The sequence below is a fragment of the Schistocerca nitens genome, chromosome 1, assembly GCF_023898315.1.
Source record: "Schistocerca nitens isolate TAMUIC-IGC-003100 chromosome 1, iqSchNite1.1, whole genome shotgun sequence".
NCBI classification, from domain to species: Eukaryota; Metazoa; Arthropoda; class Insecta; order Orthoptera; family Acrididae; genus Schistocerca; species Schistocerca nitens.
This window is the reverse complement of record NC_064614.1, coordinates 413,746,577-413,761,009: the sequence shown is the minus strand read 5'-3', so window position 1 is coordinate 413,761,009 and position 14,433 is coordinate 413,746,577. Positions and strand designations below refer to the sequence as shown.

General features: G+C 45.2%; 1 protein-coding gene and 1 non-coding gene across 2 annotated transcripts in view; both read left to right on the top strand.

Annotated features, from left to right (window-relative positions):
- The window catches only part of LOC126249838 (matrix metalloproteinase-2-like), a 935,541-nt gene that overhangs the window by 533,521 nt on the left and 387,587 nt on the right, over window positions 1-14,433 (top strand). The gene's annotated exons all lie outside the window — the stretch shown is intronic.
- Window positions 6,870-6,953, top strand: Trnas-gga (transfer RNA serine (anticodon GGA)). The gene is given in 2 exon segments: window positions 6,870-6,909; window positions 6,919-6,953. It is a non-coding gene; the product is annotated as a tRNA-Ser (tRNA).

The window sequence follows — 14,433 nt, the reverse complement described above, 5'->3', positions numbered from 1 at the left end:
TGGTGCCTATTGGAGGCGGAGCTTGTCTGGGATGCCCCGCTCCTCCCTCGGGTACCGCAGCACTGCACACCGCACCCATACCTTATCCCGCAGCAAACCCTGAGCGCTCTCCTCGCTTACCGCAACCCCTGCTCAAAATGCGCGAGTAGTAGCCTCACCGTGCTGGAAGAAAGGCCGTTGGTTGGCGCGAACGTGAGAGGTGGTGAAATGCTGACCGAGACGAAAGAGGCGGAGATAGTGTTATCAGATTTAGCGCCTACAAATACCGTGTGAAACACTCCTTGCCAGTGGACTTTCATTTTACAAAAACAGCTCATTTATACAGATTTCTGACAACGATTTTGAAAGATCGACTGATGAAGCCTTAGTGATCGACCGCTCGATCGAGATAAGACGGATTAAGCACCTCTGCTGTAGAGTCTTAAAATTAGCGGTTCTATCTAAAGTAGTGGCGGTGTGGCGTAGTGGTTAGTTGCTCGTCAGTTATAGGCTGCATTGCAAAATTCGTGTTGTTGTCGTCTGATTTTCGGCGTCCGTCCACATTCCCAGTTCGGGCGCGCAGCTGCGGCCGTCGGCGCGGCCCCTTTGGCCGCGTGCCGTGTCGTTAACCCCGGCCGCGCTCGCCCTGCCGTCGATTGGCGGCCGTCGCCATCGACATCGGACGCAGGCCAGAGGCCACGGCCGGCCCGCCGTGACCGGAAGCGTCCCCAGGACTCGCCAGTGTCCCGCACCGCCGCCTTTGTCTCACCGGCGAGCGGCTTCGAGGCGCCACGGCAACTACGGTGTGCGGACATTTGCCATGCCGGACATTTACCACGCCGGACATTGCCACGAATTTACCTTCTCCGAAGGTCTGGGTCCCTTGCCTCCCCCTCCTCCTATATTATGTTTGCAGCTGTTCTCATTTCGAATTCTGGAATATTTACTTCGTCTTCTTTGGTGAAGGAATTTCGGAAAACTGCATTTAGTAACTCCACTTTAGTGGCACTGTCATCGGTAACATTACCGTCGCTGTCGCGTAGTAAAGGTACTTACTGAGCCTTTCCGCTGGTTTACTTAACATAGGGCCAGAATCTCTTTGAATTTTCCGCCACATTTCAAGCCTCAGTAAAACTTCGCCAGTCTTGCAGATTTTGCGTTCGTCTACATTATACGTGCCTTTTTCGGTGCTCCAGCAGCAGCTTTCTGTCATGTTTTGTGTACCGTGGGGGATCAGTTCCGTCTCTTATGAATTTATTTGGTATGAATATCTCGAGTGCTGTTGATACTAGTTCTTTGAACTTAGGCCGGCCGAAGTGGCCGTGCGGTTAAAGGCGCTGCAGTCTGGAACCGCAAGATCCGCTGCGGTCGCAGGTTCGAATCCTGCATCGGGCATGGATGTTTGTGATGTCCTTAGGTTAGTTAGGTTTAACTAGTTCTAAGTTCTAGGGGACTAATGACCTCAGCAGTTGAGTCCCATAGTGCTCAGAGCCATTTTTTCTTTGAACTTAAGCCACATATGGTCTTCACTTGGATAGTTTGGAAGGATTGGAGACTGTCTCTTAGAAAGACGTCAAGAATTTTTAGCTACTTTTATAGATAGATATATTTCGCTTTTAGATTTGGTGAATTTCTTTGTTACGGAATTGAACCGCGCTACGACTGTGTGTTCCCTGTATCCGTCGTGATGCTCAGGATTATTTGTGGCTAAGAGGTCAAGTGTGTTTTCGTAACCATTTACAATTGCAATGGCCTCGTGAACTAATTGTTCAAAATAATTTAAAAAAAAGCACTTATAACAATTACGGAAGTTGTTGTCCATCTACAATAGGGTCTGAAAATGTATTTTTGTCAACATACTGAAGGTATGAAGTCACTACTAAGTATAATTGTATGAGTAGGGTACCTATTTGTGATGAGACTCAAGTTTTCTTTGAACTGATCAGCAACTGTTTCATCGGAGACCGGTGATGGTTAAAGGGAGCCAGTTATTAATTTATTCCGGTTGTCGAATGTAACCTCTGCCCATACTAAGTCACAGGAACTATCTGCTTCAATGTCGCTTGTGAGCTGGAACACACGTTACATTATTTTTCCTTAAGTTGTGCTTCTTGTTTCTGTTGTACTGCAGATAATTACAATTGTGGCTTTTCCCTCAAAAACCTAGGATGCTTTCTCTGTGACCCTGTAATACCAGAGCTAAACAATGTAGAACAACAACGTACGTTCGAAGCATAGCATTCTGTATTACTTCATTTCCTTATTTCTAACATTTTAAGATTGTACGTCGACTTTATATGACATGTCAATCATAGATGTTCTTATCTCTATTTAGTGAACGTATTTTCAGTCATGTTTTGAACATTGTCCCGCTACACTTTATTAACTAATGTTTCGCCGCAAGGAATATCGGATTTTAGAGAGTAAATTAATATGGAATATGTCGTTCTTCTTTTCAAACATTCACATACCCATTTCCTCGTGCCTTATTGTCTTTTGGGCATTCAGTTGTAGTAATTAAAGTAGGCACAAATGAAGTGATCAAAAAGAAATGATTAGCGTACATTCGCCTTCTCTTTACATCGTTCTTTCTTGTTGCTCCCATGGTGATGGACTGTTTCTATCGCAATCAGTAAGCGTGAAAGGAAGCTACCGTACAGACAGAGGGATCTGTATTTATACTTGGCAGAACTAATTACATACTGACATAATCGTCGGTATTGCTTTCGTTTCCCAAAAGCTATAAATATTTCGATTTCGGGAAAGAAGCTCTCTATTTCGCCAATATGTCGAAGGAGAAGGTCCCTTAGGTACTGGTTGTATCGAGTAAGATGTGGAGACGGCGGTTCGAAAGCAGACAGAAGTAGTTCGAGGAAGGGCGTCCCTTACCTGAGCGATCGCTGCTCAAGCTACCAGGCGAAGGAGCAAGTGTGGCAAATGTCCGGCGTGGCAAATGTCCGGCATTAGCTACTACACTTGACCAATAGTGAAGCGTTGCACTGCTTCGTGTAGGTCAGTGATTCCCAACCCGGGGGTTAATCCCCTCTGAGGGGCAAAATTAAATTTTCTAAGGAGTAAAAACAAAAGGCTTCAACTGGTTTTAAGCCAGGAAACTAAATTATTTTTAATTTTATTTGGTCCATTTAAGGAGTGCGGCTTCATATGTCACTGTGAGCAATGGTACCCCACCCCAATTTTTCATTGCGTGCATTTCCCTCCCCGACATTCGATCAGAAAACTAGTTTACATGAAAATGGTTTTATTGACAGCATCAGTTCCTGTTGGATTAATTCAGAAGTATCAGTAGCCTATCGCTCTGGATCCTTTTATAACAGCTGTTCTTACACGGTGCGACGTGCCTGTGAGTGGTGCACAACTCCTTGTAGACACGCTGCACAGTCCGTGTTGATACACCAACAAATCGAGTAACTTCATTCACGGTGTGGTCGGCAGGCGGCACTGTGACGTCGGCAGGCGGCACAGTATCTTGCATGCATCCTGTGAGGCAGCTTTATGGAAGTGAATGAATGTTTCCCATATCCTAGCACAGTGTCCACTCGGTAAGCTTCGTATGCAAGGAGTTGCAGGACAACCAATGCTCAAAGGTTTTCTTGTGTCATTATGGAAACGTCTCTAGCCTTCGGTTCACAGCCGAAATAAATTTTATGAATTATGATAATCTGCCGGCCTGGGTGGCCGAGCGGTTCTAGGCGCTTCAGTCTGAAACCGCGCGACCGCTACGGTCGCACGTTTGAATCCTGCCACGGGCATGGATGTGTGTGATGTAATTAGGTTAGTTATGTTTAAGTAGTTCTAAGTTCTAGGGACTGATGACCTCAGAAGTTAAGTCCCATAGTGCTCAGCGCCATTTGAACCATTTTTTATGATAATCTGCCATCAAATATCTTTGTATTTTACATTCACCAATACTCCTCAGTTTCGCCTGTGTAGTCTGTGTAGCTAAGACGAACAAATAGCTTTAGAGGTACTCGAATGTACTGCCAGATCCAATCGTAAAAGGCCCACGATGTTTCGGCAAGTAACCGTTCCGCCATCAGTTGGTGCTGATGGATTCCATCTCTGAAATTTTTATTCGCCGAAATTATCATCATCATTCGCCGGTTATCCGCCGAAATGTCGTGGGCCTTCAACTATTGCGTCTAGCAGTACATTCGAGAACCTCGAAATCAGCACACACGCCGGGAAAGCCTCACACCAGGTATTTAGAAAAGAATCATTTGCAAGAATGGGGTTTTTTCTTCGTTCCGCCAGGCGGCAGCACTGAATGGAGGGTTATTATTTACTGTACAAGTTCAAATGGCTCTGAGCACTATTGGACTTCACTGCTGTGGTCCTCAGTCCCCTAGAACTTAGAACTACTTAAACTTAACTAACCTAAGGACATCACAAACACCCATGCCCGAGGCATCTCTGTAGCGGTCGCGCGGTTCCACTGTGGCCGGCACTGTAGAAGTATTTCGATTGTGTAATACTCCTTCTTGATTACTTTTTGTCGTACAAATTTTATATTACGCGTTTCCGCTCTAACCATCTTCAGAATCATTAAGAGGCCATCGATACACAGTATCATATCAAAACCTCCATTGCACAAGAGATGCATAGGCTCGTGCATGAGTTCTAAGATCACTTCAACCTCAGTTATAATCCTGAGACTATGTTACAATCGAACTCTTGGCTGTATGTAGTGCTCCGAAGCCGCTACAACCCCAGCCCCTACGGAAAGTCTCTGTTGAATCAATGCATTAATAGAAAAGAACCAGTGGCTAGTTAATTCTCTGAGCCGTCTCTGTAATGCGCGCGGTCGGCTTTATCACGAGAGCACTACTACACGAGCACACGGTTTTAATCTGGCACGAAACTTCAAGTGTGAAGTTTTTGAATCACTCTCTGGAACGTTAAAATATTTTTCATGCTCTCCGAAATTAATGGCCAACAGTGTATTAATGGATCAAGTATACTAGCATTCAAAAGAATTTTACAACACCTGTGGCATGGGTAGACGTATTTGGTCTAGAGTGTGGTGGGAAGAACATTTTATGAATCATTAGAAATTTTCTAAAAGCTTAAGATCTAATATTTCTTTCTTCCTTTCTATTCCTTTCCTTCAGTTATGCCCAGAAAGTAATTAGGGGCTGCAACCACGGACGAGCCTCTCTCACTTGTCTTTTGCGTGATAGTCTCGTGTTGTACATATTTATCGAGTGACTTTTATGAAAACTACGTAACAGATCTTAGGACATTCTTTAATTGTTTTATTTATGATTAGTCGGGAAGTCAACATTGTGAAATTCACAGCCTTCTGATAATTATCAGCTAAGCTAGGTAATACTCCAACGGGGTTCTATTTCATTTAAAAAAAAAATTCCCCCTGGTGAGACACGTTATGTTTAATGGTACTTGTTTTCACCTCTGTAGTGGTATTAGAAGTTGGTATTCAGCTTTAAAGACCGTTCACTGGTACAGGTGGTCACGAGCCACAGACCGCACAGTTAAGAGGACTTCTGATACGGTACGGCAGTAGATACGCAGCAGTCCAAAACTATTTGCGTTGCCATGTTCCTGCCCAAACTTTTCTTCAGTTCTGGTACCGCTAAGTCCACAAGACAAAATATCAAAAGTTGATACCAGGCAGTGAACTGATGTTCCACTGCTGACATAAGTTCTATGACCATGTATTACAACATTTCTGGAGACTGGGAACCTCCTCTGTAGTAATCAACACCTGTTCCGAAAACAGCGATAGTACGAAACTCATCTCTGTCTGTTCGTCGGTGAGACCCAGAAAGCACTACGTACAGGCGCCCAGGTAGATATCGTGTTCCTTGACTTCCGGAAAGCTTTCGATACAGTTCCGTATTGCCACCTATTGAACAAAATAAGAGCGTGCGGAATAACAACTCAGCAGTGTTATATACCTGAAGTGTTTCCAGCAAACGGAGCCCAGCATATCATTCTCAATGGGGAGAAGTCATCGGACCTAAAAGTGACTTTGGGCATATTCCAAGGGAACTTCACAAAAGCATTACCTCTCACAATACGTACAAATGACCTTGTCGATAACATTGGGCGCACCGAGAGACATTTCACGTAAAATGTTGTACAAAGGAACTTCGCAATTCTTGTAAATTGTACCAAAATCTAAGAAAACCTACAGAGGATGGGCAATTGGTGCAGGGATTGACAGTTTACCCTTAACGTAAACAAATGTAATGTACTGCATATAAACAGGCAGAAAAAACATTATTGTATGATTGCATGATTGCAGGACAATCTGTCGAACAAGTTCAAATGCTTCAAATGGCTCTGATCACTGTGGGACTTAACTTCTGAGGTCACCAGTCTCCTAGAACTTAGAACTGCTTAAACCTAACTAACCTAAGAACATCACACACATCCATGCCCGAGGCAGGATTCGAGCCTGCGACCGTAGCGGTCGCGCGGCCCCAGACTGTAGCGCGGAGAACCACTGGGCCACTCCGGCCGGCCAGTGGAAGCAGTCACATCCATAAAAATATCTTGGTGAACGCGAATGATGCGATTTAAAGTGGAACGAACTCTTAAAACTAATTGCACATAAGACAAATGGTAGACTGAGATTCATAGGAAGAATCTTCAGGAAGTGCAGTCACCCCACCAAAGAACCCTCGTTCGAGCAGTAGTTACATATTACTCGTCAGTCTGTGACCCGTACCAGACAGGATTGAAAGAGGAAATAGAGGAGATCAGAAGAAGAGCAGCGCGTTTCGTTACAAGTTGATTTAGTAAGTGTGAAAGCGTCATGGAGATGCTCAGTCGGTTTCAGTGACAAGAGAGGCGTTCTGTATCATCGTATGGCCTACTGTTAAAATTCCGAGTGAGACAGTAAGCCGGCCTGAGTGGCCGAGCGGTTCTAGGCGCTACAGCCTGGAACCGCGCGACCGCTACGGTCGCAGGTTCGAATCCTGCCTCGGGCATGGATGTGTGTGATGTCCTTAGGTTAATTAGGTTTACGTAGTTCTAAGTTCTAGGAGACTGATGACCTCAGACGGTAAGTCCCATAGTGCTCAGAGCCATTTGAACCATTTTTTTGAGACACTATATTGATTCTTCCCACGTATATTTCGCAGAAACACCATGGACGACTAATCAGAGAGATTCGAGCTCACACCGAGGTGAACAGTCGTTCTTTGCTCTGAATCTACCGCGATAGGAATAGGAAAGAGGAGGGGCGGGGGGGGGGGCATTGATAGTGGTACACAAAGCATAAGGTGGCTCGCGGAGTACACACTTAAACTCAGAAGTTGAAGTACAAGGTCCACTTTGACACAATTTTTAGCATTTCATACCTAACCTGAAGTGGGACCAAGCTCTAAGAACAGAAGCCAATTTTCTCAGAAAAGTGTGGCATCTACTCCGCAACAATCTAAAACACGGAGTCCCACAAACATCTACGGAACTATAAGAGTTCGTGCTCCCCTATAACAGAGGGCATGCAGAGGTACTGGCGATTCGCCGCGTAGCCCAGCCGCGTGTCGCGGAACTGCAGTGGCTGCACGCGCCGTCCTTGGCTGACTGCGGCGTCGGTTTTTGGGCGCTCTGTGTGTGGGGGAGGGCAGGAAGTGCGTCACAGGGGCGGCCTGGGGGGGGGGGGGGGGTCACCGGCGCCGCCTGACCCCCTGGCGGGCAGCTGCCGCCGGGCCGCGCCGCTGATTCACCAATCAGCCGGCAGTGCGTCCGGAAGCTGCGCAGCATCGCGCTGCCGCCCGGCGACCGGGCACTCTGCGACGACGCCACGGCGACTCTTCTGTCGGCAAGGAGGCGCCCCTCTCTGCGCAAACATCCGCTACTCAATTTAAGACATTCCTGTCGGACGAGTTCGCAGCTCCCGTCGAGTCGCGCCGAGCCCCAGTGGGGAGGCGCAGGTAGAATCCGCTGTCTAGTGGCGACGTGCGGAGCGCGAGACAAATTACACGACGTACAACTGCTCGGAATAGAAGTTCGACAACAAACGAAGAAGTGCTAAAAGTGCGTGACGTTTGTACCGGGTGCAGCTACTCACGAAGGTCCAAGGTGGACTGTAAGTATCGCATGGCAGCGAAACTTGGCAGGTATGCAAAATGCATCAATATGGAACCGATTTAGGCTGGAAAAAATTGTTCCAGTTTTGGCCACCAGGTGCAAATCTGGCTCTGTACCTTGTTTGTATGACGAAATGTCATCCAAGCTATCATTTGACAAGCCGTAACCTCAGAAAATGTAGGGTCTATGGCTATGGAAAAGACAGATTGTGCGCTTTAGTGAAACTGTTCTTTCGAACAGCAGCAATTACAATGCTGCATTGAGAGGGTATCGCCGACTGAAAGACCTAGAGAGAGGCCCGATGGCATTAAATGGTTTAAAGAGGATGATAATGAAACTCGAAAACACCTGGAAGAGAGACGCGTCCTATGAGAGACGCGTCCTATTCCGGTGAAAGTTGCTGCAGCTGGCCATACAGCACGCCGGTCCTTCAAATGGTTCAAATGGTTCTGAGCACTACGGGACTCAACAGCTGAGGTCATCAGTCCCCTAGAACCTAACTAACTTAAGGACATCACACACATCCATGCCCGAGGCAGGACGCCGGTCGTCCTTGTGCTCGTTCAGTATCAGGAGAATTGTCTATCCTTTGGTAAACAATAGGGAAAGTTTTGCGTTGTTTCAAACTGGTACCAGTACAAGATCTAGACAGTGCAACAACTGAAACTTCATGATCCGCAATAATGTTCTGCATTTGCTCTTCGGTTTCTGGCACGGATCGAAGTTGATGACATGTAGCTGGGTAATATTCTACTGGGTGAAGGGGAACATTTTACACTACATGGTGCAGTGGATAGAACTGCTGAATTTGCCGTACTGTGAAACCGCGTGTTGTGCAGGAGGAGCCATTTGCCTCGCCGTATGTGACTGGGTGTTGTGGAATCGAAGACAGCTTTATTCTCGGTCCGTTCCTCTTTGAAGAAAATACACTTAGAAGGCCAGCCCGGTGTACCGTGACGTCTGCCTGTTATCGAGGCCTCCTTGTACAGTATGTGATTCCTGCTATGGACGAGCGCAGCCATTGTTTTCATGCAAGATGAGACGACACGTCATGTCGCTCGCCCCATGAAAGGTTTGCTTAATGCAACCTTCCACAAAAAAGTTATCCCCAGACGCTTTCCAGATGTACGATCACGTGACTGAATACACGTGACTTTTAGCCCTGGGTATATCTAAAAGAACACATTTACCATGGACACTTTTGTCCTCTATCTGATCTAAAGGCCAGTATACAGGAACATATTGCTCAGATTCCACAGGAACTGCTCGAGCAACTGTTGATTACGTCGTTTTATAGATGCAGCATCTCGTCGACGTCTTTGGTGTTCATATTGAACGAAATGTGTAAGCTGCAGGTAATAGTAAAATCAACATTGTCTTTCGCATTTACTTGACTTTTTCTGTCCATGTCTCTTTCTTAATCTACTACATATTAAACATTTCTATACGTCTTTCTTGCATTCACAACGCCAGATTTGCGCCTGGTGACCAAAATTCGAACTAATTTTGTTTCCGGCGTAAATTGGTTCCGTGTTAATGCATTAACATACATACCAAGTTTCGCTCCCATCGACAATTATAGCACACGCTAGAACTACGTGAGAAGCTCCATTTTTAATTACAGCCACCCAATAGTACTGCGCTGGTAGTTGCTTGGTAAACATCATTTTCCCAAGAAAAAACGAGTTTTACAATATTTTGCCAGTCGTTAGTATGCACGTGTTGTAGACGCTTTTGGCGAGAAATATACATATGCCGCAGTGGCGAACAGTCCAACAATAACGAAGTTAATCGCCAGTTTCAGGAAATGCGGATCAGTTGCAGACTAGAAGCGAAGTCGGCAGACCGCCATTTTGGCGTACGTTGAACTGTCTGACGTGAGGTGATGCTACATTTGCCTTCAAAAAGTCTGAGGAAACTAGCTCCCCAATCTTCGTACGGTACTACTCGGAAAGAGATGCAGATGTTAAAATTACGTCCATACTCGTATCATGCTCGTAGTGTGTGGGAATTGAAGGTACTGGATAAAGAAAAGCGTCTCGCATACTCTGCGTGGTTTCGGTCATTTGTTGACCTATCTGGAAATGCAGAAGAGAACCATTGTTTCTTCACTCATGAGGCGTAGTTTAATCTTCTGACTAGATGACAATAATTTTGTCAACCAAAAATAAATTGGAGGCCTGTTCCCTTTGTAACTACAGTGAACAGCATTGTGTACTGCGACGTATTTACATAGTTTATTTCCCTTCTTGTCGCATATGAACGTTATTGTACGTTGCAGCAGGACTCATCTAACTCAACAATTCATTTCTTAAGCGAATCCTTGGTGTCTGAATCATCTCAATACGACTCTGCCCCTCCCCCTCCCCTGAATTCTCACTATTTAACGTCTGCGAACTTCTTGTAGTGTGGCTACCTTAAAGGATGGTTATTAAAAAACAGACTGTACACTAAACATTAACAACGGAGATTATCATCAATGTCATCGTGCTCCGCAAATATACACATTAATTTTTTATGTACGCGACTTTTCGATCACATGTCGTTAAAATCAGTGTAAATAAAGGTCTCCAGCTGCCCTTTTACCCATGCGATGGGGTTAAACCTGTTACTGCTCCAAATTATTAACGCCCAGTAGGTAAGTACTTTCAGCAGGATTCCGAGATTCGATCACGTGACTGCAAAATCTCACCTCCAACAGTTCGTGCAGCGCCTCCTAGAGTCTTCTGCCGATTGTCTTCATAAAGCCCAAACCGGGCGATAGTTCAACAGTAAACATTGCCCAAAGTCATCAAACATCAATTTTCCACCGGAAAAAATGAAATTTGTTGGCTCCAGATGAACCTCGCCTAGCATGTCATTTTTAGTGAACGCTGCGCCCAGCCAACTACCGGCTCCGTAACCTGACACGAGGGCTTTGCCTGCTAATCGCGTGCACGCTCACAAAACGGCAATGCTCACCTAGAAACGTGAAAGTACCTCAGCAGAATTCCACATCCGCATATAGGATTACAACTTCGAATGTTTTTAAGTTTTCTATACTGGAAAAGTAACGCAGTTGATGACAAAGCCGGCCGTTGTGGCCGTGCGGTTCTAGTCGCTTCAGTCCGGAACCGCGCTGCTGCTGCGGTCGCAGGTTCGAATCCTGCCTCGGGCATGGATGTGTGTGATGTCCTTAGGTTAGGTTTAATTAGTTCTAAGTTCTAGGCGACTGATGACCTCAGAAGTTAAGTCGCATAGTGCTCAGAGCCATTTGATGACAAAGAGTTACTGACTCTTTGTTTTCGAAATGATAACCGCTTTAAAATCCAATCCACGTCCAAAGTGCACACGACTTGCTTTTTACGCAGCCGCCCCACTAATTTGATTGAACACCCGTGCCTTTTAGCCAATCAAACTCGGGAACCAAATGCAGGGATTTCCATAGCCCACTTCGTGCCCACACCTGTAACGCTCCTCTGAAAAGTGCTGAATCCAGAGAGAGAGTCAAAAGTTTCTTCCTAACAGGTTCTGTAAAAAACTTGCCATTATGAGGTGTGGCCCACATGTCAGCCTAAGGCATCTTCATCACCACCCACTAGGAAATATTATCTGAAAATCAGCTCACAGTCCGCAGGCTGAAGAAAAAAACTCCGTTCCTTTGGTACCAGAAACCACCTCTAGCGCCCACGGTAACGGGCACGGCGAGCATATAGACGCGGCCAGCGAATGACTTGTTCCAAAGTAAGTACTTTTCTGAAGCTGCACTCCAAAATCGATGCAGTGTATGAAATTCACAAAGGTTCATGACTTTAAAATTATATCCCCGAATAGGTCGCAACCTGCCTCTTTCCCTTTCACGAGCACCCGTCTACCTTATCTATTTCTTTTAAATATTATTTCGCTAATTTATTTACCGTTGCTTTCTACCTAAAAATGGAAAGACAATTCACGTCTTATCTTCACTGAGATTAACAGACGCGGCTGACGAGTTCAGTTTGGACAAGTGAGAAATCTTTAATAAAACTTTTTCGCGTAGATCATCGGGTTGTGTTACGTTTCGGACATTGTTACAGGTGGCCTTCATCAGACCAGTGTAAGTATCTCATCAACACTTGTTACTGTTGAAAATAAATTCCTGCTTATTAAATCTAATTAGGCCTTTTTATCATTTGATTGAACTACTGAATGCCCCCCCCCCCCCCCCCAACCTCATCCATCCACCACCGGTGAGATTCGCTATTGGATACCCGAACAGTTCTTATATCTGCGGGGTTGATTAGCCGCTACAACTAAAAATGAAGTCTGATACACACTGGCGCAAGGAAGCGTGAGTAGTGCCACACAACGATTCTAGGCAATACATTGAAACAGCGTGGCTGAGTTGCTAGAACATACCTCCATAGACCATCGATCCGAGTTCGAAGTAAATGTCATAAACCACGAAAATTCTGTTCAGAAACTGATAGACTTTGTTGAAATCACACACGTTACACTCGTGTTTTTAATGTATGTCCACATATGACGGGATTCTCACTCGACCTTGGTAGGCAGCATCAAGTACTGTGCTCTAACGTGGGAAGCTGGATAAGGTCTGGATGTAGTGCTTCACGGATGTAGCGCCTTGGACAGATTGATTGTGACTATGAACAGTTTTTTTTTATTCTAGTTCAACAGATCTTAGGGGCCTTCCATATTTCTACAAGTCGTACTCATCAAAAGATGACTTACTGAATACAGACAGATGACACGCTTGTTGCCGGCCGCGGTGGTCTCGCGGTTCTAGGCGCGCAGTCCGGAACCGCGCGACTGCTACGGTCGCGGGTTCGAATCCTGCCTCGGGCATGGATGTGTGTGATGTCCTTAGGTTAGTTAGGTTTAACTAGTTCTAAGTTCTAGGGGACTGATGACCTAAGATGTTAAGTCCCATAGTGCTCAGAGCCATTTGAACCATTTTTTTTTTTTTTTTGACACGCTTGTTCTCGTTTATAACAGCAGAACACTAAATACGTCCGACGAAGCCACGTGAATCCAAATAGTGTGGTGCTGCGGTCGACACTCGACTCGTACCTGGAAACAGCGCCTACCAGTCAGGATTTCTCCGCGAGTACTGTAATTCACAAAATGGGAGTGTGGGATTGTTGCTTCAGCTGCAAAACGGCCAATTTCCTTCCGGCTCCAAAACCATTCGAGCCATCATTACGTTTTTGACCATTTCACTACCAATTTTTTTTCGGAGCGAAAGAGATAAATGTTCGGTTATTACAACTAAAATCGTTGCCAGAAAAGAAACAATAGAAAAAATATTTTCCATCGTTTCGCTTTCCAACGTGGAGAGGGATGAGATGTACAGGATTATTATAAATACCTCTGGGGATTCAGAAAATGACTGCACAATAACTACGAGACATACAGGAAGCAGACATACGCCAGTATAAAGAGCATCTCTCCAAGCTTTCGATTCACACTACTGGTTTCCAATGTGGAAATCGTTTGTGACGCAGCAAACCGCAATATGTGCGTGCAATTCATCAATACGCATTGTCCGGGAGAGCGCGACAACAGACCGCTCTGCAGAACTGTTCACTGGTCTGCCTATATGCAGGTGCGAACTAATTCCGTGCACAATAAAGAGCGGGGGATATATCTACGTGTTCCGACACGTCCGTCCTTTAATGCAATTATCCCATAGCACATATTACGAATCTAAAATTGGAAATATGTTCTATCCAGCGATACAAGCTGTGATCAAAAAATATGGTGAATAATTTTGTGACAAACAAAGCAATAAGCTTACAATGGGTCTGATTTAATCTCCTTCAAAGTACTGCCCTGGCTAGCAAAGCACTTATGCCAATGTTGAATCCATGACTGGAAGCATATCTGGGAGGCTACTTTGGGAAAGAGTTCATATGCTCCATCGTGGCCCTCTCAATGTCAGGAATGGTGTCATGTTTTCCTTTAAGCACGGTTTTAATTTTTGGGAAAAGTCACATGGTGTTAAATATGATGAGTAAGGCAGATATGGACAGACGGGAACACTTTTTACAGCCATAAAATTGCGAATCAAAAGTGAGATCTTGCACGGAGCGTTGTCGTGATGAAGAAGGAAACCAGAGGCCAATTTTTCTGGTTTCGTCCATTGTACATGGTTTCGCAAACGTACAGCCTTGTAAAATTCGACGTTTACAGTAGTTCCCTTGGAACGAATTCTAATCGCACCATGCCCTATGTATCGAAAAAATTAACATGGCTTTGATATTCGAGTTTGAATCACGTGCCTTTTTTGGGTGAGGACATTAACTGGTTTTCCATTGGGAGCTCCGAATTTTTGTCTCGGGGTCATACCCGTAGACCTAAGTTTGATATTCATTTACAGTTTTGGACTGAAATCCA